Here is a 24896-nt window from a genome sequence, read left to right on the forward strand (position 1 = left end):
ATCCACTATAGGCTGATTTCTCTACCATTAATAAGAACACAACTGAATGAGTGAGGATGGGAACTTTATTCCCAACTCTGACTACAATAATCTGTGATTCACTTTTCTGTTTTTCTCTCTTTCTTCCCCTTCTCCTTTTAGGTAACAGAGATTCCATGCACTGATGGTTTCTCAGTCTGTTGTCTTGTCCTTAGCAGGTTACAGCAGTGTTAGCTGAGATCTCTAAGGACTACGTTAGCAGAAATAATGAAAAACCCACCACCGCCACCACCAAAAAACCCTACATGCACATATTTATTTAACTGAAACTGTAGGTTCTTGGCTCATAAAAATCCATTTCAAGTTAATCTCCACAGCTGGTGACCGAGCTGACCTGAGCTTAGAGTCCTCTTTTAAAATCACATGTTGCAAGACAAAACCCCCACAACTAGCCCATGTGCTCACTAAAGACAGAAGAGACTTCACACTGAAATTCAGTATGTACACACGGTTGCCATACCCTACAGTCATTAAAAACTGCTAATGTCAGTTCTAATAAGCTGAGGCAATTACGAAGCATTTCTGACTCTGTACAAGAAAAGATGGTGTGGCGAGTAAATGAAATAACTTGTAAGTTAGTGTAACAAATGCTTTGTAACTTAAGAATCATTACAGCTCTTATCCTCAACATTTTGTAAGTTAGATTATTAGAGTAAAAAATATTATGATCCACCCTCAGTCCAACAGGTTAAAAGAAATAATATATTTGTGACATTAAATGGGGCTACTTTTATCTAAATAAAAGAAAAGCTGCTCACTTGTGCTAAAGAACATAATAAATTGTGTTTCCTGTTAGGAAGTAGCTTTATTGAAAATGGCAGCTATTTTCTCAGAAGTTATTTCCAGGCACCTGTAATCTAATGAGGTTTGTCCCTTTCAAAGAACAGTTGTACGTGCATGCCCGAATGCACACAACCTCTTCAGCCCAGAGCTGATAAAAGCATCTGCAAGCCATAGCTCAAGCACATTTAAATTATATAACTGGTTGGTTTATTTGTTTTAATAAGATGGGGCAAATGTGAATCACAGTGTACTTCTAACCTTTCATTCAACCTGATGTTTTAATCATTTGGTGGAAGAGAAACAAAACAAAAGAAAGGGATGGCAAACAAATGGTAATGATTCATGTGATATTTGATAAGGCAGCAACGGGAAGTCAAAATAAAAGCAAGAATATTGTGACAGATGGAAGGGATCTTAGTCAAATTGTAACCCTTCTTCAAAAAACTTAAAAGGAAAAAGCTAATTAAGAATTAAATATATTTTTGTGTACTTTCATATATTCTATTAAAAATTGAGACAAAAGAGGATTTATTTTCCACTGAAGCAGGAAGATAAAAATGGGAGTGTTAACTTTTTAATCATGGGAAAATCATTATGAGGAGGTTGAATCTTTTTCAGAATTCGTCGTGTGCGACTGAGCACATAAAGTCCAGCTTTTGTAAAATGCACTTACGAAATCAACTAAACATAACTTTCCATAATTTTCCTGATAAAATGCAAAACAGTTCTCTTGTAAAGGAAAAGACTCCTCCCAGCATACAAGGTTAATCAGAACGATGAAGCTTTACAACTCGACACTGAAAAGGAGGGACAGAGGGATCTATATTGTCCTGACATTGTTACTGACAGCAAAAGTAGATCATGTATTGGGGAAGATGAATGAATCCATTGCCCTCTTCCCAAGTAGAATTAGAGTACAGAAGATGTAGGAAAGCAGGCTCAACTGTTGAGCTCAACTTTGAAACCTGAGCAACTCGTTCTTTAAAAAAAGTGCTTATCCAGTTTTTATGCAAAGATGGGTGATTTCACACTGCATGTTCAATAAACGCATGCAAATATGAAGTATGTAAACATATTTGGCCAAACACTATCCTAGCTTGCCCTTTGTATAACACCAATAAATTAGTTTCAAATTTGCATATTGTTATTAATCATACACCTTTCGTTTCTCTACTTAACATTCATGTACAAATATATTTGTATTAATACTCAGTGCAAATATTCAGGATACTGAGACATTCATGTCTTTCTTTTTAAAATAATAATTTATACTTAGGAGATTTTAATTCTATGTCTCATTTTCCAGACATAAAATCAGAACATGGAGATATAAAAAAAGAGCATCTAAACACCTTTTTTTTTGCAGTTATTTTAACTATTGAACCGTCAGGATCTTCTTTCAGTAATTTTATCATGTGTTTTAATCATGAGTACATGTTTTCATTTTATCACTGAATAGCATGGGAGCAAGCTAAAGGTCAGCAATCTGGTCTTTAGTAAACTAACAAAGTGATGGACTACCTGAATATGTCACCTTCTATTATTTAAAGATCATATAGAACACACAGAGCTTGCCAGTTTGAGCACTGAAAAGATTGAACTGGCAAGGTGAGAAATTCTTTGAAAGAAATAGATTTAAAAAAAATCACACTGTCTTTTATTGTTGCCTTATGAACTTAGCAATCCTTTTTCTATTTGTATAAACAGAACAAAAGCATATCCAAAAAAAGACAAGAGAACTGATTAATTACAAGCACTGAACCTGAGTCACTAAGGCATTATATTCTGTCACTTCTGTTGGTAAAAAAAAATCAAAATAATAAAAGAAACAACAGAGAGAAAACAAGACAAAACACCTTCAACTGAAGAATCATGTGGAAAAGTTATTAAAGGATGAAGTCACAGTTAAATCAGCTTGTCAGCTTCCACAGCTATTGTTTTCAGTGCTGTTTGTAACACAGTGTGGATAATTTTTGTGCTGAACGATCTGTCCTGCTTTAAACAGTTTTAGAATCTTCAAAAAGTTGTGCTTTATCTGCTACTGAATTTTCAAAAACATAAACAACTTTTTTTTTACTATCTTCTTAGCAAGCCAATCAACAAGCAACCCTGGATCTGATGGCATAAAATTGAGAAGGAGTTGAGCACTGGATTGTGGTTCCTGCCTGATAACCTCCTTTTTTTTCCTTGTAAAGTCTGGATGAAAACAGAAATTACTACTCAGCTTTTTAGTCTGATTGCTCTTCTTTCCACTTTTCTCACTTTTGCCTCCTTTTTTAGTGTTTTGCTCAAACGATCACTTTTTTAAGCTAAACTTCACCACCAAAGTAATCTTATAAACAAAATATCAGCCATAAAGTTAATCTTCACACAGGCTTAAAAAAATAAAAAATCTTCCCTCTGGAGAGGAAAAAATGGTCATAAAATGGAATCTGAATAAAACACAATAGAATAGCATTTGTTGGAGCTTTCAGCAGTTTTTGCATCTGAGTTGAGATCAAATTACAGAAAATACCTATGCAAAAGTAGATACAAACTAGTAGTTCTTAAAAACTACCCTTCATACGCGCACACACAGAAACACACAGATCCTCTCCATCACTGAAATAGAAGCTAATAGTATTTGCATGATACATGTGTTTAAAATTAATGATCACATAATAAAGTGTGGATCAATAAAGATCTTATGAAAGTCTGCAAAAAGTAACATGGGTCATGATTTTTCTACTAGGAATAGTTGTGGCTATGGTCAGTATTAGCAATCTATTGTTCCCATCACCATGTTAATTTTCTTCGGCATATACCAATAATTTACGAGTTCTTTTAAAGTATTATCTTTTCTAGGGCTTTAGCCCAGATTACTTTTTAAAACAACGAAAAGACTTACCTAATACCTACTCCTACGCAGAGCATCTCTTCTGATTCACAGAATCACAAATCTACCTCACTCTTCTCTACAAGCTACTTCTTTTCTAAACAAATAACTTTCATTTGATGTAATACCACACTAACTAAAAGGCAGACTAGTGTTTTGTTTGTTTTCAGATTAAACTCCACAATTAACACAGGAGTATGATCTGGCTTTTACTTAATCACGGTTACTGAGATGCCATTTCAAATGTTGCAAAAGTTACTGGAAAATAGAGGCCATTTAAAGAAAGCATTTAGCTTTACTAGTTACATCAACCTGCGTATATCAAATCTGGAATGTGTGGAATCCTTTTCTAATATCAATATCACATTAACACCACATTTTTCTTTAATACCCAATCACCCTTGTTCTCAATTGTGTCCTAAAACAGAGTAACAGCCCAATGAAAAACATGAAAAAATAGTCACATGCAGAACAGGAAGGAATGAGGCTATAAAATAGATGGATTGCACAGTAGCAAGCTTATGGAAAATCTATTAAGGATGCACAGGATGTCAAAACATATGCAATATAAACTTGCTGCTTTTAGGTATTTTGTAGAAAAGCAAGCTTATGGAAGACAATGGCACCCAGCAGTCAGCTCCAGAACAAGAGTCAAGGTGACAGAAACCAAACCAGAAGTCAAGTCCTAAGAAATGAGCAATGAACTGAAGTCACACATAATCCTTGCTACTACATAGAAAAATTAATAGATCTTAATGAATTTCCCAGGGTTTAGCATGAGTGACACAACTATGAAACAAAAATTAAAAAAAAAAAAAAACAGCTCATGGTAAATCTGAGGACTACTTCAAGCTGAAAGATGTATATGGGGTTCAACCTAGTAGTTAGCTACGAGGCAGTACTTAAGCAAAATGCTTTTGTTCCTGTAAGGAATGAAAAATACTAGCATTTTAAATTACAAAGGAACTCAGTTTCTGCGACAAGTGCCAGCGCTTGCCCAGGTAGATTGTTTTTCAATTCATAATTCAGACTAGCTCCCTTAACTGACTAAACTTCCATCTTGAGCATATCTTCACAGATGCATTTAAGTACTGCAGTGACAAGCCAACCTTTCCTATTCTCTCTCAGTGGTAACATAATTTCAGATAGGTACTTCAAAATTATTACTGTACCCTCCCAGGAAAAACTCAATTAGCCTTAGGGCCAGGTGGTTTGAATTTGGCACCACTCTGTGTCTTTGCCAATAGAGACTCCTCAGAAAAAACAGCATGTCATGACAGACTGTGTCCTGGATGCACCCCACTACAGAAATCCCAGACCATATGGAAGCAGCATGCTTTCCCAGAGAGAACTTAGCACCATGGTCCTTCATCAAGAAGCAAGCAAGAGAAAAAAGAATGGCTAAATTAAACCACAGAGCAGTCTTAACCAGTGACTTTGGGATCAAGTGACTACCTTGGAGTCAGAAGCAACGACCTGTGCAAAATATCTGAAGTGTAAAATTTTCTTGCTTGGAAGTGTGATTTTGTCAAGACAGAGAAAATGAAAAATGTTACTTCATGGTTGCTTTTTTTCTCTTCCACCCCCACCCTCAGCTTTCCACTTTCACTGTTTATTTTCAATAGCAACAAGATAATGGTGGTGTACAAGTCACTTGCAGGACCTCCTCTGGAACAGTGTTTAGGATGCTGGTTACTCATGCTCAAGGTGGTTTTAAACTGGAATAATTTCAGAACAGGCTACAAGGAATAGAGTCCACAACATGAAAATAGAATTACTTTATATGCTTATCGTAGAAAAGCAACTGATTATTCCTTGTATATACATTAAGTATTAAAAAGAGACACAAAACAGCTCTGTTTTCTATTGCAGGAACTTCTGGTGTAGCCTTCCAAGATGATAGATGTATTAAAATGGTCTTTAAGACGGTATTTGTGACACGATAGCCGGCAAATGCAGATTTTAAAGCCCGTCACGTCCTATCCCTATGCAATTTTAGTAGGAAGAAAGGCAAGAACTGAGTATATCCTGAATATATTTGCTGAAAATGTGGTCTGGTAAAGTAGATCTGGTTATAAAGTTAATTTTAGCTGGAAAATCTAAAAGAGTCACAGGTTTTGCAAGAATATGAAAAAACCTACAGGGAAAACTCAGTTCTTAATTCCTAAAATTAGGACTCTTTTGTGCACTGAATGTTTAAGATCAAACTCTGGAACTATTGCCCATTTGGAACTGGAATAGAATTGATTTTTGCAAGTTGTAATAGTGTTTTAGCACTTCAGTATTTTAGCATTGAGAACCGGATTGCTTAGGATGACATAGTTACTGCAGCGATCGTAACTCTGATTGTCATAACAAATCTGATGATAAGGTTGAAAATGGAAGTGATTCTCCAGTCAGTTATACCACTTTTATGATGTGGAAATCCAGTATTTCCAGTGAAGCCATGGAGTCTGATCCAACCACAATACTTTCATGTTCAATTCATTAATGTGCAAACATGTTGTTCTCTTTTCAATGTCTTAAAGTGTATATCTTTGAGTCAGAGTGCAAAGCTAAAAATGAGAGCAAAGTACTGCTGCTTTTTATTTTATGTTTGTATTCAATATAGCTTGATTACTTGAAAGGACTTGTAGCAAGCATATTGCAGTATGAAACAATATCATGAAAAATACATGCCTTTTAATGCAGGGGTTGAACCGACAGTTTGTCACAGGCAAAATCTGCAGAATCAACAAAGAGACTAAATAAACAAGTCAAAACTTGAATTATCTAATATAGCATTGTATATTTTTAACAATCTCTATTCTAATTTCATGCACATAAACCAGCACTGTAAATGTTTTTGTCCTGATTTCATAACACTTTGTTTCCAAGGCCAGCTGTAGCACTTTGTGATCCATCCTTTCTAACGTCCATGACAAAACACACTATTATGCTATTGTTGCTTTTCCTAAGCTATTAGAGGCTGTATCACTTTTAAAAAATAAGGCTGACAAAAATATAATAGAAAAAATGTTCCTTTTACTATTACTGATATACACTTTATGTTAGTCAACTAGGAAAACCAAAATGACATCACGTTATCATTACATATGCTGCTGTCTCCCAGGACGTCCTTCAGGTGTTATGGAACCTTACAATGACCAAAATACTTCCTGTGAAGGGTTGAAAAGCTAAAGATTTCTTTTTAAAGCCATCAGTCTATTCTATAGAATAGATTTTCCTCTTTACAAGCCAGCTGGCAGTTCACTGGAAGAATACTTATTATAGATATATGCTGACAGCAAATTTTAGCTATAGATGGAACGTGATGCTGGCTAAGTATTCCTTCCAAATGTACTAATTTTAGTTCCACTTCCTTATACTTACTTTTCTTAGTTGATTCATTTATTTTCTTTTTTTTTCCTTGCATAGGAACTTGAGATACTAATACAGATAGGTCAAGTTCCAAATCAAATCCATGGGAAAGCTGAATGCTTGAATTATACAAAGCCTAAATTGTTTTGTGTTATCATTCTTAATTACATCAATATAAAAATAACCGCTGCTAGAAAACATTATTTTTAGAATTAAAACATATTTTGCATAGTAATTGGTTGTTTTGCTGGTTTACAATAAGGTATTTACATTAATATTACAGACGTATTAAGGATGGTTTAACTTAAAATAAAATACTATAAAGATTTCCTATTCATGAAGGACATAAAAATGTTTTGTTTTTTTCACCATACTGGCAAAGCGAGAAAGGACAAAACCTAAAATTTTTGGCCACTTTAAAATTAAACCATCAGACCCTCAGCTAGTTTAATTTAATATAGATTTACTGATGGCAAGGCTATCTTTTTTTTCTTTTTTCTTTTTTTTTTAAAAAAAAACTGACATAGAAGTAATACAGCAATTGAGTTGGAGTGGTATTTTAGGAAGGTGGTTGCCTTCTTAACACTGTTCAAAGTGCTGCCTGCCTGATACTATCTCACTGTACAGTTTTATTTACATTTTAAGACTACCTGCTTGTTTGCCTTTTGAATATATTAAATGAATGTTGTACTCTCATTCTTTTTAACAGGACTTCTGACCCCACAGTTAGTTTAGGATTGTGAAAGACAGACTGTCACCTATTACACTAAAATGCTGCCCCTCAGTAATATACCACTTTCGATCTAACACAGAATAATTGAGGTAAGTCAGTCTATTAAGTTTTTCTCCTATGAAAATCCAGGCAGGCTGCCTTTACACAAAATTATGTCTATCAACTATTTCCTTACTAAATCCCATAAGATATTTTTCCATATATTTCCCTGTACTAGATTTGAAACTAACTATATTTAGTTGATAATAGTTGTAAATTGCTGTATCTTGCATCACCTCTCTTTGCCACTTTTTAATGCCTAGGATTCTGATCAGTCACCAAAGAAAATATAAAAGCAGAAGTTAATAACATGACTGTACTTCTATTGTGCCTTTCATCCAAGATCCAGAACACTTTACAAAGATTAATTAAGTTTCACAACACCCTTGTGAGATACTAAAGCATCGGTGCTGCCATCAAGAAATCAGTAGATAAAGATTGCATAAAGATTTGGTTCTGGCTTAAGGCATTGGTTGAAAATGCACTGAAGCATGCAAAATGAGCTATTTCTTTACCATATCATTCAACAGCAAAACATCAGACCTAAAGCATATAAGCAACCCAAACTAATGCTACCATTTTAATTGTGAAATTGATATTATCCATTAGATTCTTTGTTTGCTGTAAAATGTGAAATAAGCAAAGACAGTGAATCCTTAGCATATACTTCTTGTGACTGTGTCATATGCTACATCTATCCTTTTGCAATTAGACTACTTTGGAGTATAATTATAGCCCCTGCTATAAAATGGATTTATTGTATGGAAAAAAAATTTTCCATAAACAACATCAAAACCAAACCAAACCAACCAACCAAAAAAATTACTATCTCACCTCCAGAAACTGAATTTAGCTTTTCTGGAATGTAACTGATCTCTGTAGAGGTCTATACCAGGGTATTCTAATTATGGTCCTTACATAGACAAAGGAGAAACACAGACACCTACTTTATAAAGTGACTGTACTGCAGACATTTCTCTCCACTCCCTTCACAGAGGGTCAAGGGTGACAAGCACAGATGTAGATGTCTACATTGTAGACTTCTATGCTTCATCAGGTTAATTCCACCCCATATCTTGTTTGCAAGCAAAACTACCTTTAAATGGAGTGACATTTACTAGTGGTCCATTACAAATTAGTAATGATATCGTAATACAGTTACAGTAATATAATGCAACTGTATTAGTAATACGATACCACTTTCCCTTCTAAAGTTCTGTGATACTTCATCTAACTCTTTCTACTTCTCAATTTATGTCCACTTTCATTCTTATTCCAGAGTTTTCGGAATGCTACTTAGACTCTTGTTTCATGCCTTGTGCCTCCCACAGAAGCGTCCAATTGAAATAAATGCTGCAAGGCTTCAGGATTAATGAAGAATTCAAGTTACCCTTTCTAAATCCGAGGGTCATGCTTTATGCAACTTTCAGAACTGTACAGTATGGAAATGTTACAGAATTATACCAAGCAGAAAAGGAATTGTCAGGCATGGGTATTTTTCCAGAAGTGATGCACAATTACTCATTTCCAACATCGGTAGTTACAAGAAGTGACTGAAATGCAGCTGCTCGTAGCGTGTTTGCTGTCACAAGTGATGCTGGAATTCTGAGGCAAGCGAAAAAGTAAAATACACAACAGATGACATTCATCACATTAACTTCAGACACCTGCACTGTAGATAGCTGCATTTGAGCCAGTTTTGCAGACTCCCTTTACAATCAATGAAGAAACTTGGAAGTTATGATTCATTTTCTTCAAAGGCAGAGATGTGTCTATTACTCTTCATTGACTTTAATAGGAGTCCAGCCAGATAGCGCAGATAAAGACATCTACCCCACAAATGTGTGAAGTGAAACATACCCCTCCCACCGATATTGTTTGTGTATTTTATAGATAATTGCATTGCCTCAGCAGCTATTCCACACCTTCATAATACACAGCAATATCTCTACTGCCATTATGGTATCAGCAAAGTTCCACTATATCTTACCAGTTGGAAAAAAAATTATAGGATAATGTAGTAAAGAATATATGACTTTGTACATAATCTCAATAGCTTAAACATCCCATTTTTAAAATTCTCGTATACAATGAGTGCTATATCTTAAAGCACTATTAAATAGCTCCTACTTTTCCATCTCTGCAGGGCTGGAAGGTATTGCATGTCTAAAATGAATTCAAAGACATTAATGTGTTTATAAACTCCTTGTGCAAGGATTTAAGCATATGCAGGCATATTGAAAATTAGTACAAAAGCCATCGTGCAGTTTCATTGTGCAAATATAGTTTCTTTGTATTCTAAATCCCCAATCATTTCCCTGTTTCAAGTATAATTTTATTATTCCAGTAACATTGTGCCTATTCTTGAAAAAAATGAAACTGTTTCACAAATCTTACTACACACAGTGTTAACATTCTGTATGGAAGCTATTTTATTTGAACTATACTTTGCTATTCTTTCTCCAGACACTATTTCCCAAAATATTAAATAGCTGATACATTAGCTTGGGATTCTAGGTGGTCCCCTTTTTAAGCAATAGCCTTCACCCTTGTCCCAAAAACCCAGTCAGCATCCTCTTACACCTATTCTTTTTACAGAAATAGCTTTCTGAAACGTACTTAATTTCTTTCCATGTCCTCACACTTCCATATTAAAATTTTGCACAAAACTTTAATATTGATTTTTTTGCACTGCATATTCTCATTCTGGATGTCTACCTATTTTGGATGCTGCCTTGATAGTGAAGTTGCCAGTCACCGCAACCTGTCATTTAACCAGGTTCTCTGCCACTACCGTCCTTCATAACTGTTACTGTCATCAGTCTCACTCCAGGTTCAATCATTAAATTGAACTCACAAACTGTTTTTTCCTCAACTGATAGTCTAGTAGAGTAGAAACTAACCCCATAGGATGTACAATTCCTGCAGTATTTTGAATTTTAACCTATGATGTTAGTATCTTTTTCTGTACATACTATCTGTTCTATAACAGCTGTAATGTATCACAGGTTGGCAATAATAAAATATATCATAATGTTTACCTTGTCATCCCTACTTGTAAAATTAAAAAAAAATTATCATCAATTAATATGAAATTGAAGTAATTTAAAACCCCTTGAAAAGTTTTGATAGAGTGAATAGGGTTTCTCAAATTTTACGTTTCTGTAGTCAAAATGACACAGAATGCGCAATAATGTGTTTGTTTTTCAGATACTGTAGGTCTGGAGAGATTTTTTTGTATACTTCAATTATAAAAACATTTAAAACATACAAACTTGTGCAATTTTTATTTTAATGAAGATGAGAAGTTCATTAACGAAGATAAATATTTCATTAGATGTTAAATAAAACAAAGAGATTTTTTGGCTTCTCTCAGCACAAAATTCCTTTGAAAGATTAATTAATACATGCAAATTATGCAAATTAGACCCATGCAAATATTTTATGAAGACAATTAAGGGAACCATTAATTACTGCTTTTTTTGCTTCAGTGAGATTCATTCATTTAATTTTAATTTCACTTTAACTGTTTTGATGTATAATCTTGCAGCTAAGAACTTTATCTTTCCTAGTGGGTCACTTAAACTTATAAATTTCATCAAGTGAGCAGCAACAGAAATCTGTAAGGATATTCTCTGGGCTATGTTTAGTATCAAGAGAAATTTTTGACACAATGCACTCCTAGAAACTGCAAAACTGGAAGGGAATGTGAGCTCATTCTTGGACAAGGTTCAACTGCTGGAAAAGCAATTAATTTGCTTTGGCTGTGCTAATATAGGGGAATTAGAAAGTGTGACACAAGACAAATAGAAATAATTAGTTCTCCAAAATGATGTTCTCATTAATATGGTTTGAACAGTAGAAATAAAAAACATTATTGTGGCATGTCTGCATTCTGTCCCTAGCCACAGGAGGTAGAAAAATGCAAGATACAGCATTTTTTCACCTTTGTAGTTTGCATGGTCATGGCATTTATTTTTATTTTTTATTGTAGGTTTTAAGAAAAGCAAAGTGTGGACCCAATCCTGTTATCTAAAACCTACTGCACTTGCATGATCCCTCCCTAGATTTCTAGACATTTTCTTCCTATGAAAATATGAATCTATAAATATAACTGACTAGGCTTTCCACACTCAAGTTTTGTACACTCAAGTTCCTAAACCAAAAGTTTGATTTCAATATCGTTCACTTAAATTGTATTTTATGATATGCAATACACAAGGTATGTTTATTCTGTAATTTAAGCTACTATAGCGAAAGATTGCTCTATTAAAAGTTTATGACATCCTCTCCAAATCTGATAACATAAAAGAAGGGTTTTTTTCCATAAAGTGAATACACATGCATGCATTTGACAAAGTATATAGAGGCAGATTTTCAATTGCCCTCATTCTTAACACTTACACCAGTACAAACCAGGTTTTCCACAATCAGTGAAAATCACTAGCTGGTACTTTTCACAAAAACAGGTTGCTAGAAGGCTGTTAAGAACATATGCTCACTTACACTCTAAATTTCTTAGGTTGTTGCAGAATTAAAGGTAATGTAACTTTATGTGGCCCCCTCAAAATATTAAACCTTTTTTTTCCCCCCTGCAGGTGATACGCCTTCCAGCTGCTTACTAAGTTCCAACCAAAGGCACCTCGCTTTGAAAGTTTTGCTGGGTACATACTTTTTATCTGGAATCAGATATTAAAGGGCAATGATTTGATTTATTTTATTTCTTCTTTCAGTTAGGTGGCAAGTCTACAGCATCTGACAGAAATAAAGATTTTCTCCTTAAATACAACAAGGAGAGACAAAAATGTGGCCATGCCTAGCTTGATGGTTTTTGATAGATGATTACTACCATTAAGAAAATTCTCCAGTGCAACTACCACAGAGGTTTAGCAAAAATACACAAGAAAATTTCTAGAACTCACATTGTAATAATTCTGTATAAACAGAATCCTGTCTTCAGGGACACTGTCAATAAAAGAAAATGTAATGAAGGACCTTAACTTGAAGTTAAAACCTATGAAACTTACCTATTCTTTGAATAGTCATTTATTCTTTAACAACATGGATGTACTAATTCCATGTCCTAATTTGGTAAGAATGTGTCAGTTAAACACATGGATGAACGACCATAATATTTGCGAAATGCTGGGAAGTATCTTTTTCCTTGACCATCGCTTCTGTTGCTAGGCAGCTTTTTTTTTTTTTTTGCAATCTTTTATTAAATGTGGCTGTCTTTAATGTCTTCTTTTTAGCTAACTCAGAACTAGCAACTCATACCCTACTTCCTAGATTTTTCTAGACTAGCCTTTGATAAAGAGGTTTTTTTGTATGCAAATATTGTTCTCCCTTTGTTAGGATCTTCTTACTCTCCATCCACATGGCTAATTTCTTTCTTCGTTTGATCTTTCTGGCTTCTTCCTCAACTTTCTGTTTTAGTTTCTCAGGATTGCGATCTTCTTCCCATTGTCTCCCTCTCCATACTTCGTATCTGAGTAGTCTAATCCATAGACAGAAATGCAACCACCATATCCATGTTAACAATTGTACTCCAGGTCTATTCCCTTCTGTCTGACCTAAAACCTCAGCCTGCTTTTTCTGATTCCCTATGTGAATGTTTAGCTGCTCTAACAATCTCAGGTTGGGAAAATAGAGCTGTTAATCATTCATTCCTTCAGATACCTCCTCCTTTTCCTCACTACTACTACTCTTAGTTACTATGAACCACTCTTTTCATCTCATCTGTCAGTGAAGTTCAAAATCAAGGTATCCTGTTTGTTTGTTACTTCTGACTCTTCATTACAACATAGTGCTGAAATTTCTTCTCATGAAGACTCTGCCCCTCATTTTCCCATCCCTCTCTTTAGTTGTAAATTCATATGCTGTTCCTCCTTATATCTTATCTGTTAAAGCTTACTTCCATCTGCATTGTATAAAGAAATTCATATGGCAAAAATATTTTCCTAGTCTGCTTCTTCGAATTGTCACCCTTTTTTAAGTCCTTCACTGGCTCCTTCCCTTTAACAACTGGAAACACAGTACTGGAAAAGTTTTGCCTTACCCTCCACCTTGTGTGCTACTCCTTATCAAAATGCTGCAAACTGGAGTGATGTTTCTAAATAAGCATCCTCATAGTTTTTTCCCCTATTGTTCTCCACAGTTAAGAAGTAATGTTCACAAAGAAACTCACTACAATCATTCAGGCTTGAAATCTGGATTTGTAGGTGAGTCCAACAGCAAGACCTGAGATCAGGAATGTGATCAGGAATATGGGTTTATGAACATATATACCTTCCCACATAAATCAAAGAAGTCATTTACCAGCACAGTCACTAACATCTCATAGTCTTCATCTCATTTCAAAAGAAATCTGTGTAAAGCTTTAGGGGAAATTACACTACTTGGCTATATTCCTTTACTAATTTTTGTTTACCTTGGTCATGAATGGGGATGGTAATTTCAAGAATATGGTACGGGGTATAGGTAGGGATAATCATATCAAAAGATTTAATGAATACTATTGCACCATTGCCGGTGTAAGATGGGTTTACTTCATAGAAGAAATGCATTGAATACTCTTCCACATAAATGACTAGCAATTCCTTTGCTTCTTGCTGTTTCCATAGCATACTTGGGACAGATTTGCATTTGATGTCTCAGGTTTAATTTAATGTTACATCTTCTTTGTGGTTTTGACCAAACACTGAAAGGGAAGTATGTAGTAATGCATGCACGCTTAGTCTTCAGCTCCTGAGGCACAGAAAGCTGATGCTGGTTTATCTTCACTTCTATGAGTAGAAAACTACAGCAGATACTAAGCCTGCCTATATACCAGGAAGCTGAAGAAAGAATTCAATGGAGCTTTGGGGCTAGGAAGCTGGCAGAACCTACATAAATTAAATAATCCATTCCCCATTACTTTACTCCAGCCTCAAATCTTTTAAATGTCATTATGCAAGGTATTTTAACTAAACTGGTTATGTTTATACAGAAGTAACGGAATCTAGAGTTTATGTCAGCTCTGTTTTACAAAAGCTGAACACATTGGGTCAACTTGGTATGTGAGGGGTAATCATATCAAATCAAGTAATAATCAAATAATGGTAGGCAACATATGTTGTATTTTCAAAGATGTGTCTAACAAAGAAAAGATATGAAAAGACTTACACCAGGTGCACTTTGACATTACCCTGATATTCACAGAGGTTAGCCATCAGTCTGAGCAAGTGCAGAGCAAGCACAGACGATGTGTTACATGTATTACATCAGCATGAAGTTCTGGGACATAAACCCCACCACCAATATTCAAGTGGGTAAATTCCATCTAGTTTTCCCTATGTCTATACAATGAGAGAGCATGAAGGAACATATAAAAGGGAGGGAAAAAACAGGAAGGGCAGAATGAAAACTTTAGTTCTTGCAAGATTTAAGTTCAGTCTCTGATCTACCACAGATTTCTGACATATCCATGATCAAGCTCCTTAGCCCATCTATGTTATAAAGATAATTGCCTTGTTCTGCATCACAGGAGTATTTCCTGATGTGAAGATTAACTCCAATAAAGATTGCAAAGTTTTTCAGATATTACAATTATAACATTTCTGCTAACTTTCCAGTTACTCCTGACATAGTTCAAAACAATTTATCTGAGACAGAACACAAAGCTGCAAACTGCAATCAGTAAAAAAAATAAATAAATCAATATCTGTTTACTAAAGTTACATTCATGCAGAAACATTATAATAGATGATGTTTCCTCTGAAAATAAGTAACAGCAATCTAAGAGACTATTTTTGGACTAGCTAATTTTGGTAGATTTATGAAATTAGTGTTTTCTCATGAATAATCTGTCCTTAAACTGTTTCTCAGAACTATTATATACAAACATGCTTTCGTTCACCTTGATGCCTGGTTTTGTTACCTGTTTCAATATACATATTTACACCAGCAATCGAAAAGAATTATACACTCTTAATAAATGAATTCTGTGGAATGTCTGCTAAAGACCAACTTAACTTCTTTAGCTGTTTCTTCATAGGATTACTCCCGCAAGCTTCATGGTGAAATTGAATTTTTTTTTTTTTTAACCAAAAAAAAAGAAGCAGCTATGGAAAAAAATTAATAGGGAATATAGAGATAGAAGGTAAAGATGTTTCAAAGAACAGAGAAAGTACAAGAATACTCTAAGGCATATTAACAAACTTCTGGGCTGGCATACCCAAGGCCAGCTCTCTACTTGGCCAAAGTATCTGAGTCATGTATGTTAAAAAAGATCTTTTTGAAAGTCAGTGAGCTTGGCCTTCTTTAAAAAAAAAAAAAACAAAATACAACTTTTTTTCCACATCTCACATTTTCATATCTCAGTCAAATGCTGTGTGAAATACAAGGTAGTCCACAGATAACAGGAGAGCAAGATCTAGAGAAATTATCCCACAAATGTTTTTGTGCTTCCACTAAAAATGCTAGAAGAGTGCATAGGCCTTCCCTTTGGAATTAATGTAGTAATAAGTATCTTTTTATTCAAAATACAAAATAAGCTATAAATTTCTATTTAATATAACCTAAGTCAAGAATGTAATATGTTCAAAGGTGTTCTGAATGAGCAAAAAAGGCTTAATTCAACATCCGGTATGCTTTCAGTCAGCCTTCCATATCCTGTGTGGCTTCCAGTTGCTGCTCCAGAAAGGCCTGGATCTTCCATAGGCACAATTAACCCTATGCAGATGTCTCAGATGCCCTGGAGCATCTCAAATGGCACCAATCATCTACTTGCAGGCAATCAAATCACTTTTCAAATAGTGTAAGAATTAATGTTAAGAATATCTTGAATTCTCTCTGAAAATCTCTTTTCAGAGTTTCAGACATCTAGGGATGAGATGGGAAATTGATGATGAACTTGCTTGGTAGATTAGCTCACATGGCTTGCTAAGAAATTTTCTTTTCTTTCATGCAGCTGGTGGCCAACAGTCAAAAAGGGCCACTGAACAGAATGGCCACTGTTCATATTCAATGTTTTTAATCTGATTGAACTTGAAATTCAAGATTTGAAACCTAATCTGGATTTGATGTTCCTTTTTGCCTACCCAAGCTGTGGTACCTTTCAGGAAGGAGACATGAATCTCCTTGTCTAACAGAATTACAGAATCATAGAACGGCTTAGGTTGGAAGGGACTCTAGAGATCATCTAATCCAACCTCCCTGTCATGGGCAGGGGCACCTCTCAACTAGACTAGGTTGCTCAAGGCCTCATCTAACCTGGCCTTGAACGTCTCCAGGGAGGGGGCATCCACAACCTCTCTGGGCAATCTATTCCAGAGTCTCATCACCCTCGTACTGAAGAACTTCTTCCTAAGATCTAGTCTAAACCTACTCTTCTTCAGTTTAAAACCATTTCCTCTTGTCCTGTTGTTGGACACTCTTGTAAAAAGTCCCTCACTAGCCTTCCTGTAGGTTCCCTTCAGGTATTGGAAGGCAGCTATAAGGTCCTCCTCGGAGTCTTCTCCAGGCTAAACAATCCCAGTGCCCTGAGCCTATCCTCATAGCAGAGATGCTACAGCCCCTGTACCATCTTTGTGGCCCTCCTCTGGACTCGTTCCAACAGATCTATGTCCCTATTATGGTGGGTACACCAGAACTGGACGCAGTATAGATTTCCTTGTAAGTGTGCTAAGTGGATAGAATAACTTACCGGCTACTAGTTTCTACTGGTAGTTTGTAGTTCTCTAAAGCACAGTACTTTTAGCAGAACTGAAAATTAATATTGGTATTTCGGTATAAGAGTTGCCTCCCTCATGCTTCACGTGACAAATCACAACAAGGGAAGCAAAAATATTAGAAAATTCTCAAACCATTAAATATTTTGAGGTCTGTTAATGGTGAAGTCTTAATGATTTCATACAAGAATATATCACTAATATTGACAAATGAAGTTCCTTTATAAGGGGATGATACACAAACAGCAGGTACTTTTTAAACTCTATAGTAGTTTAAAAGCCAAATGCTAAGAAACAATCTTCTTTATGACACAGATTACATCTGTCATGATGCCACTTTCCAGCACATGTCTAAGCAGTAAATATGGCAGAGGGAAAAAAAACAAAGGAAGAGAAAATGGGACAGCTCTCTACACAGTGTAGAGGCAAACACTGACGGACAGCTTACAGTCAGCAGATCTAGCTTCCCAACCAATCTAAAGAGGTGAAGGATTATAGTTGTGAATTAAATCCACTTTGTTTATATCTGTTTCATGATAGGCTATAGAAATACCATTTCACTGAAATGATGATCAATTCTTCATCTTGGATTAAAAAATAAAGTCTTTTAGCACTTTATCTAGAAGGGAAAAAGTGATTTGTTTTTCAGCTGATGAGACTATGTTAGAAATGTATGTTTTACCAGCCTCTTCAGGTACCTTCTCAGGGAGAAGATGAAGGGAATAGAGTACTTATGGGAAACATAAATAGGCAGGATGATGGCTTGCAGTGCCCATCTTTCCCAGGTAGCAAGACAACAGGGATCACCTCAGAAAGAGTTCATCCATCCTATCCTTCCCTCTTTGAATAATATGAATATGGTGGAAGGAGGGAGTAAGAGAGAAACCGAAGTGAAACAAGTCAAAACAATTCTATACAAAGTCTTAATAGCTTCTTTGGTGTACAATGTGTTTGATTTAATATTCTTATTGTCCTGAATTTTCCCACCTGACTGTTCATGCTTAGTCATTAATTTTACACAAAGTTGCTTTAAAAGTGCACTAAAGTACCATGTTGGAAGAAAGCCTCTAATTGATTAATCATTTATCTCAGTAGAAAAGCCATGAACATATTTGATTTCCAGCAGCTTCGTATATATACAGCTATAAAATGAGATGTAAATTGCAATAGACAGCGATTTCAAAGAAAATGTGAAAAAGTTTATATAACAGTGTTAAGTGTTGAATGAGAGGGCTCTATAAGAATATTTTGCAATATATATGTAACTGTTTATTAACTCTATGCCCTTTCTTTCCTTTTTGGGTGATAGATAACAGGATTATGAACCTTAAAGTTTAAAGGTGTAGGTAACAATGACCTATGAACACTATGAAACAATCGTCTATTTATAGGTTACTGCCTGCAATCAATACCACCTTCTGTTTAAGTTAATCAATGTTGTCTTTAATTGATTAGCTTGGGTTGAAAACCTGCCAAAGTGCTGGACTCCTAGGCAGGGGGATAGTGAATATACTTATTACTATTTGTTTTCCGTGCATTGTAAGATAATTTCAGTATTTATTCATGGTCAAGGAAATACGAAGCAAAATAAATCTTTATTGTATTTTTCCTCATCAAGTATTTAGATTTCAATGGTAAAAGACAGATAAATTAGCAAGAGATGTCACAAATGCCTAATGTACAATCTGGGTTTAAAATCTGAACTATACTGGATTGTCTGCCAAGTCAAAAAATCAGTAAAACAAATGTCTTTAAAACTTACTTATGAGCTGGTAAAGCTAGTAAGGCTTATTCTTCACAGCAGAAACAAAATAAAATATTTAAATTAGTGTACAGGGAGAGAGTCTAGCTCTTTCTAAAATGCATAAAAATTAGAGAACCTATTTTCAGAGATATACCTTCTCCAACGGTAATGAAATTCAAGGTGGTGCACACAGATTAATGTTGTTATTTATTATTATGTATATAATTTCATTGAAGTGCATAGCACTGTACAGATGAATAATAAGTGCATGACCCTGACATTAATACAAGGCATGACACACTGTAGTCAAAAAGCAGCTGAAGTTTAAGGCACTAATCAGAAAAATATGAAGCATTATAAGTATGTGTTACTGCAAATAGGAGCAATGTTTAACCAGCAAATATTTTAGGAAGACTGAACAAAAATAAAATAGAATTGGGTGGACTAACCAAAAGGAGTCAGTAAAGCGCTCCACTAAATGTCACTGAGGGTTAGACACTAAACTTCTAACAGTTTCCCCCCTTTTAACCCCACCACTAGGTCTGAAAATATTTTTTTTCAGCATAAGACAAAAAAGAAGAGCAGTGCAGAAAACATCCTACCCTTCAGCTTCTATAAATTGAAGTGCATGTGCACGCATATTCACCAATGCAACTTGTCTGACAAACTGTGGCATGCAAAGAAGGATCAATAACAAAGCAGCAGACATCACTCCCTAGTGGGTCACTACAACAGCTTTGCTCCATTCTGTTGTCTTTTTCACACTGTTCTGGTAGCTTAGATCACTACTTTTACCTGGAGGTGCTAGAATAACCCTAAGGAGGGCAGTCACATTACAGAGATGGCCCTGTCTTCTGTCTGCAGTTAACCAAAGCAGCAGAGACTGAAACCAGTTGTCTTACTGAACTTCAGAAAGCTTAAGAATGGAAAACTTAAGGAAGAAATCTGATAATCAGACAGGTAAAAAGAAAAACGCAAAATCTATCTGTCAGATTACTGACAGTCGCACTCTCACCAGACATGGTATTTCACAAACATAGACAGACTTCTCACTCTTTGTTGACTCCTAAGCTGAAAAAAAGACTTTTTCTTGATAAATTACATGGAAATTATTAGGTTCTTTTAAAAAAAAAATAAATCTGTCCTAATGGAATAACAGGCTAAGTGGCTTAAAAAATCACAGAAATGTTCATCTCCAAAAAAACCCAGTCCACTGTTTTGTCATTGCTGCTTCACAGAACCCTTTTGTATTTCTATGGGTCTAGAATAGTCAGCTGTTTGTTTCCATAAACAGCCCAGCTAAGTAGCAGATGTTTCCTTGGGCAGTTATTCAATATATCTAGAAAAAAAAAATCTCTTTGCCTTCCAGGCTTCTGACAGCTTTGTTTCCAGCTCCTGACTTCTTTTCCCTGCTGAAATGTTCAACCTTTATGGAAGGCCTGCACAACAGGTGGGCTGTGGGTCTCTTGCAGCTTGAAAAACCATTTGTTTGGCCCATCAGCTGCTGAGAAGCATCATGTACTGTTTGATTTGCCCAGCTGCCAAGAGGCAGCAACAAGATGTCCAGCAGAAAATGCATATCTCCCGGCTTGTCACTGGTCCCTCAGAATGCATGTATCACCTAGGCAGCCACCTGGTCAATGAGCAGACACATAGCTCCAGATCATACACACACATTGCCTCGCAGGTCAAAGAAGTGGTGTAATAAGAAAGATTTGAGATATTCAGAAGTAATATTTGTGTGTGTGTGTGTGAAACAGAAGTGGACGGAAAATACGAAAGCAACAATACAAAGGGAAGCTGGAACAATGTTGAAATGGGCCGGCAGAGAAGAAGGAATGTCACATGGGAAAATGAAAATGTGTTTTCATTCTGAAAATGACCTGATAAATCCTTTTGAGAATCCTGGCTCTGTATCTATGAAACGCAAGCACCTTTCTGCTAGAAGTCCCATGCAAGAATAAATGAGTAACAACAAATCTGTAGTACTTACTAAGTGGCAATAAAAATGGAGTAACTGATGAGCGAGTGTCAATTGAATAAAAATGCAGAATCTAAAAGTTATTGTGTATACATATACTTAACATTTCTAAGATGTTTTAATGAGAAAAAAGCAGGAAAAACTTCTGTATTCAGAATCAGGTGTTTTTCTTTTCTTGGGTTTAATAAATTAATATTGTAGAGAATATATGACCATTGGTGTACATGGCATTAAACAGGTGGATGATCTCATCTTTGAGGAGATATGGGAGTAAATGCTTTTGATTAAGAGGAAGGGCGACACAGAGAGGAACAGACAGAAATGCAAAGATCGGAGATAGAAGCCCTGGGAGAAAGATGCAATTATTGAAAGGACTCTACAGAAGGAAAATGGATAAAAGAAATGGACTTGATAATGGTCATCACAGTCAATATCATGGGCAAAATAAATGAGAGAAAGACTAAAGTAAAGACATTTTAGTTAAACATGCTACAAAGAGAACTCATATCCCCAGAAAAGAAATAGACATCCTGTCATTTAAGGATATTGAAAACTATTTTTAAAAAATTATTCATTAATTTGAGACTAGTCTTGCACTTGAAAATGTGTCCTATCTATGATTAGCAGCCAACAGTAATCTCTTAAGTCTATAAACATAAACTCATATAAAACTCAAGATTTAGAGAAATTATGACAAGAAGTCTGATGCTGTTTTAATTGGAAAAAAGATGGAAAATGTGACTAGGGGGAGTGACTGAGACTAGTTAACCACACAGAAACACAGAAACCAGGGCACTGGAAAACACCATGAAAGCAGACTAGTAATCAGAAATGGCTGGCTGACAGTAACTCAGACTGAAGTTGGGGGACTGAGTGATTTGGACTGACTAGACAAGAACAGGACTCAGTGGTTGAGAAAAGAAGGAAAGCTGGGGGACAGAACACAGAAAGTCAGGTAAAGTCATCTGAAGTCTCTTAGAGGGAGAAATCTTGACAACTGGATATGCAGCATATGGATACAGTATTACGAGCCAATATCTGAAGACATCTGGATCTTGATTAACAAGGATATTAGGTGTAAGAAGTTAAAATTAGAGGCTGGAATTATGACTGGATATAAATAGAAACTTGTATTGAAAGGTGAGACAAAAAAAGAGACAAGAAAGTGATTATAAAATTTGGAAATGGATATTAGGACTGATAAAAAGACCAGACATAAGGAAGAAACAAGAATAACAAAGCTTGACGGAGACACTGTTAAAAGTGATACAGGTTGCAAGAAAAATGAAAGGAAGCCTCTGTGCCGAAAAGCATGAATTGTATCCCAAGATTGTCTTTATTTATCTCAACAAGTATCTGTAAAACCTCCATGGCAAAATGGTCATTCCTTAGACCACACTGCTCATAATAAGGTATTAGTTTATCAGTTACTTTGTTAGCTTTATCACCATGAATCTAAAGATCCAAGTAAGGTTGTCAGATGTCATCTCACAGTGCAAATTCGGACTTTGTAGTTTACTTGTTAAAAAGAAGACATTATTCAAATGATGAAGCAAAACACTACTGCTAGGAAATGCCAAACTTAAGATCTAACGTATGAAAAAAGTTTAGATAATAATTCTCACATCTTCTGTAAAGCATGATGTCTAATGATGAAAGTATTGTATATAAACCAGGTATATAAAAAGCATGAGAACACACATTGAGCACTGAAGATAAAGAAAATATTGGATAGATATCCAACGACATCATTGTCCCCTGCACTGAATGAGATAGGGTACTATGAAAAATACAGTATCTAATCATATAATTAAAGATTATATCATGATGCATATACAAAGACAGTTGAACAAAGGTGTGGAAGACAACCTTAATTCTACCATTTCCTAATTCTGGAATGCTTGACTTTACAGCTTTGATAATGGCCTTTTCCAGTAAAATTTTTGATCTCATAAGAAATATCACAAATTTCAACATGCTTTTGTCCAAGATTTATACATCAGAAATGGAACTGTGCACAAGCTTCACAGAACCACCAAAAGCTCCTTTTCAATGTGGAAGTCCTTCAGATAGCTATCTTTCAAACACAAATATAGCAAGAAAGAATGAAGGACTATCGTTTGCTGAGATTATTACACTGATTTTGTTTGTTGAAAAATAGATTAAACAAGTTTCATACAAACACAGAAAACAATTTAGATCAGGTTTTCAGGCAAAAGTCTGAAGCTGTATCTAAGCAATTTTTATTAATGTGGAGGGCAGCTGCAGAGCAGCTTTCCTAGGCAGCAAAATGCACACACTACATTCTTGGTATGGGCAAGTTAAATCATAATTTCTTTCTCACTTTTCCTTAGTAGCCTTCAAAGGCCTTACAAGTAACTTCATACAGGACTATGCAGTCAGTGTGCTGAGTTGCAGTTGCTTTGGTTCTCTATTCCTTGATGTGCTCAAGATCTCCATTTCCTGCCTTGCCCTTCTGGGAGGGAAAATGAGGTGGCCCTGGAAGCTTTTACATGCACGGTAGCTGAGTGGCTCTTTTTCTTACATCAGGAAAGCATAGTCTGAAGCCACTTAGCATTACACTTAACTACACTGTTAATATGAGCCTACAGAAGAGGTGGAGAACTAGAAAAAGGTGAGAAGAAACAGTCAGTGGAAAAGGGCCTAGCATTTTGCTAAGGGACAGGGAGAGTAATGTAACAGACACATTTGGAGAAAGACTGATAATGTGCTAGAATGAAAAAAAAAATATTTGCAGTAGAACAAGGAACTGAAGTATGAAATTTTGATTTGATGGACAAAAGGAACAAAATTTGCACTAGAGGAGAATGTGCAGTTAAGGAAAAATTGACTGAAAGAGTGGAGTAGGACGGGAAAACTTTGAAGACAGACAAAGTGCAAAGGGTTTCTTGGAATGCAAACAGATGTTTGGGAAAAAAAAAAAAAAAGATTGACCTGAGAATTCATAAGAACTGAAGAGGGTGAGAGGACTGTTAGCAGAAAATGATGGAGCTGGTTTCAGAAGCAGCTGGAATGATGTCATGTAGAAGTTGGAAATTAATTGGAATAAAGTAGAAAAGGTACAGGCTGAGGCAATTGCTAGAAAACAGGTAAGGAATTAAGAAGACAAATAAAATAGCAGCCAGAGAGAGAGAAAACTTGGTTAAGCTTCCTGTTGTTATCAGGATAGCTTTGGGAGAAAAGCACTAAACAATTTGGGAGCTATTTGGGAAAAGGAATGCATGACAGGGACACTATATGAAAAAGAATGGTCAATGGGGAAGACACTGCAGAAGTAGAACATTTTTAGAGGAGTTTAGATAATGCATAAAGGGAGTGGTGTTTAAATGGAATGAAGTTGAATGTACAAGACTTGGGAGGGAAACTACTGGGAGACAGAAAATTTGGAATGTGGGCTTTATAGAGGAAAAGAAAAATTAATAACGTAGGCAGCAAATACATGGTAAGTAACCAGATGGGGAAGAAAAAGTCAATGGAAATAAGATAGTAAGAGCTTCAGTATATGTCATTGTTCTAGTGCTTAGTAAGAGGTCTGGTAACAAAACAGTATATAAAAGTCAAACATTATCTTTGTATGGTACCTTTTTGTGTGGGATGAGGGGGTCTTGGGA

This window comes from Leptosomus discolor, chromosome 1, assembly GCF_034619465.1.
Source record: "Leptosomus discolor isolate bLepDis1 chromosome 1, bLepDis1.hap2, whole genome shotgun sequence".
NCBI classification, from domain to species: domain Eukaryota; kingdom Metazoa; phylum Chordata; class Aves; order Leptosomiformes; family Leptosomidae; genus Leptosomus; species Leptosomus discolor.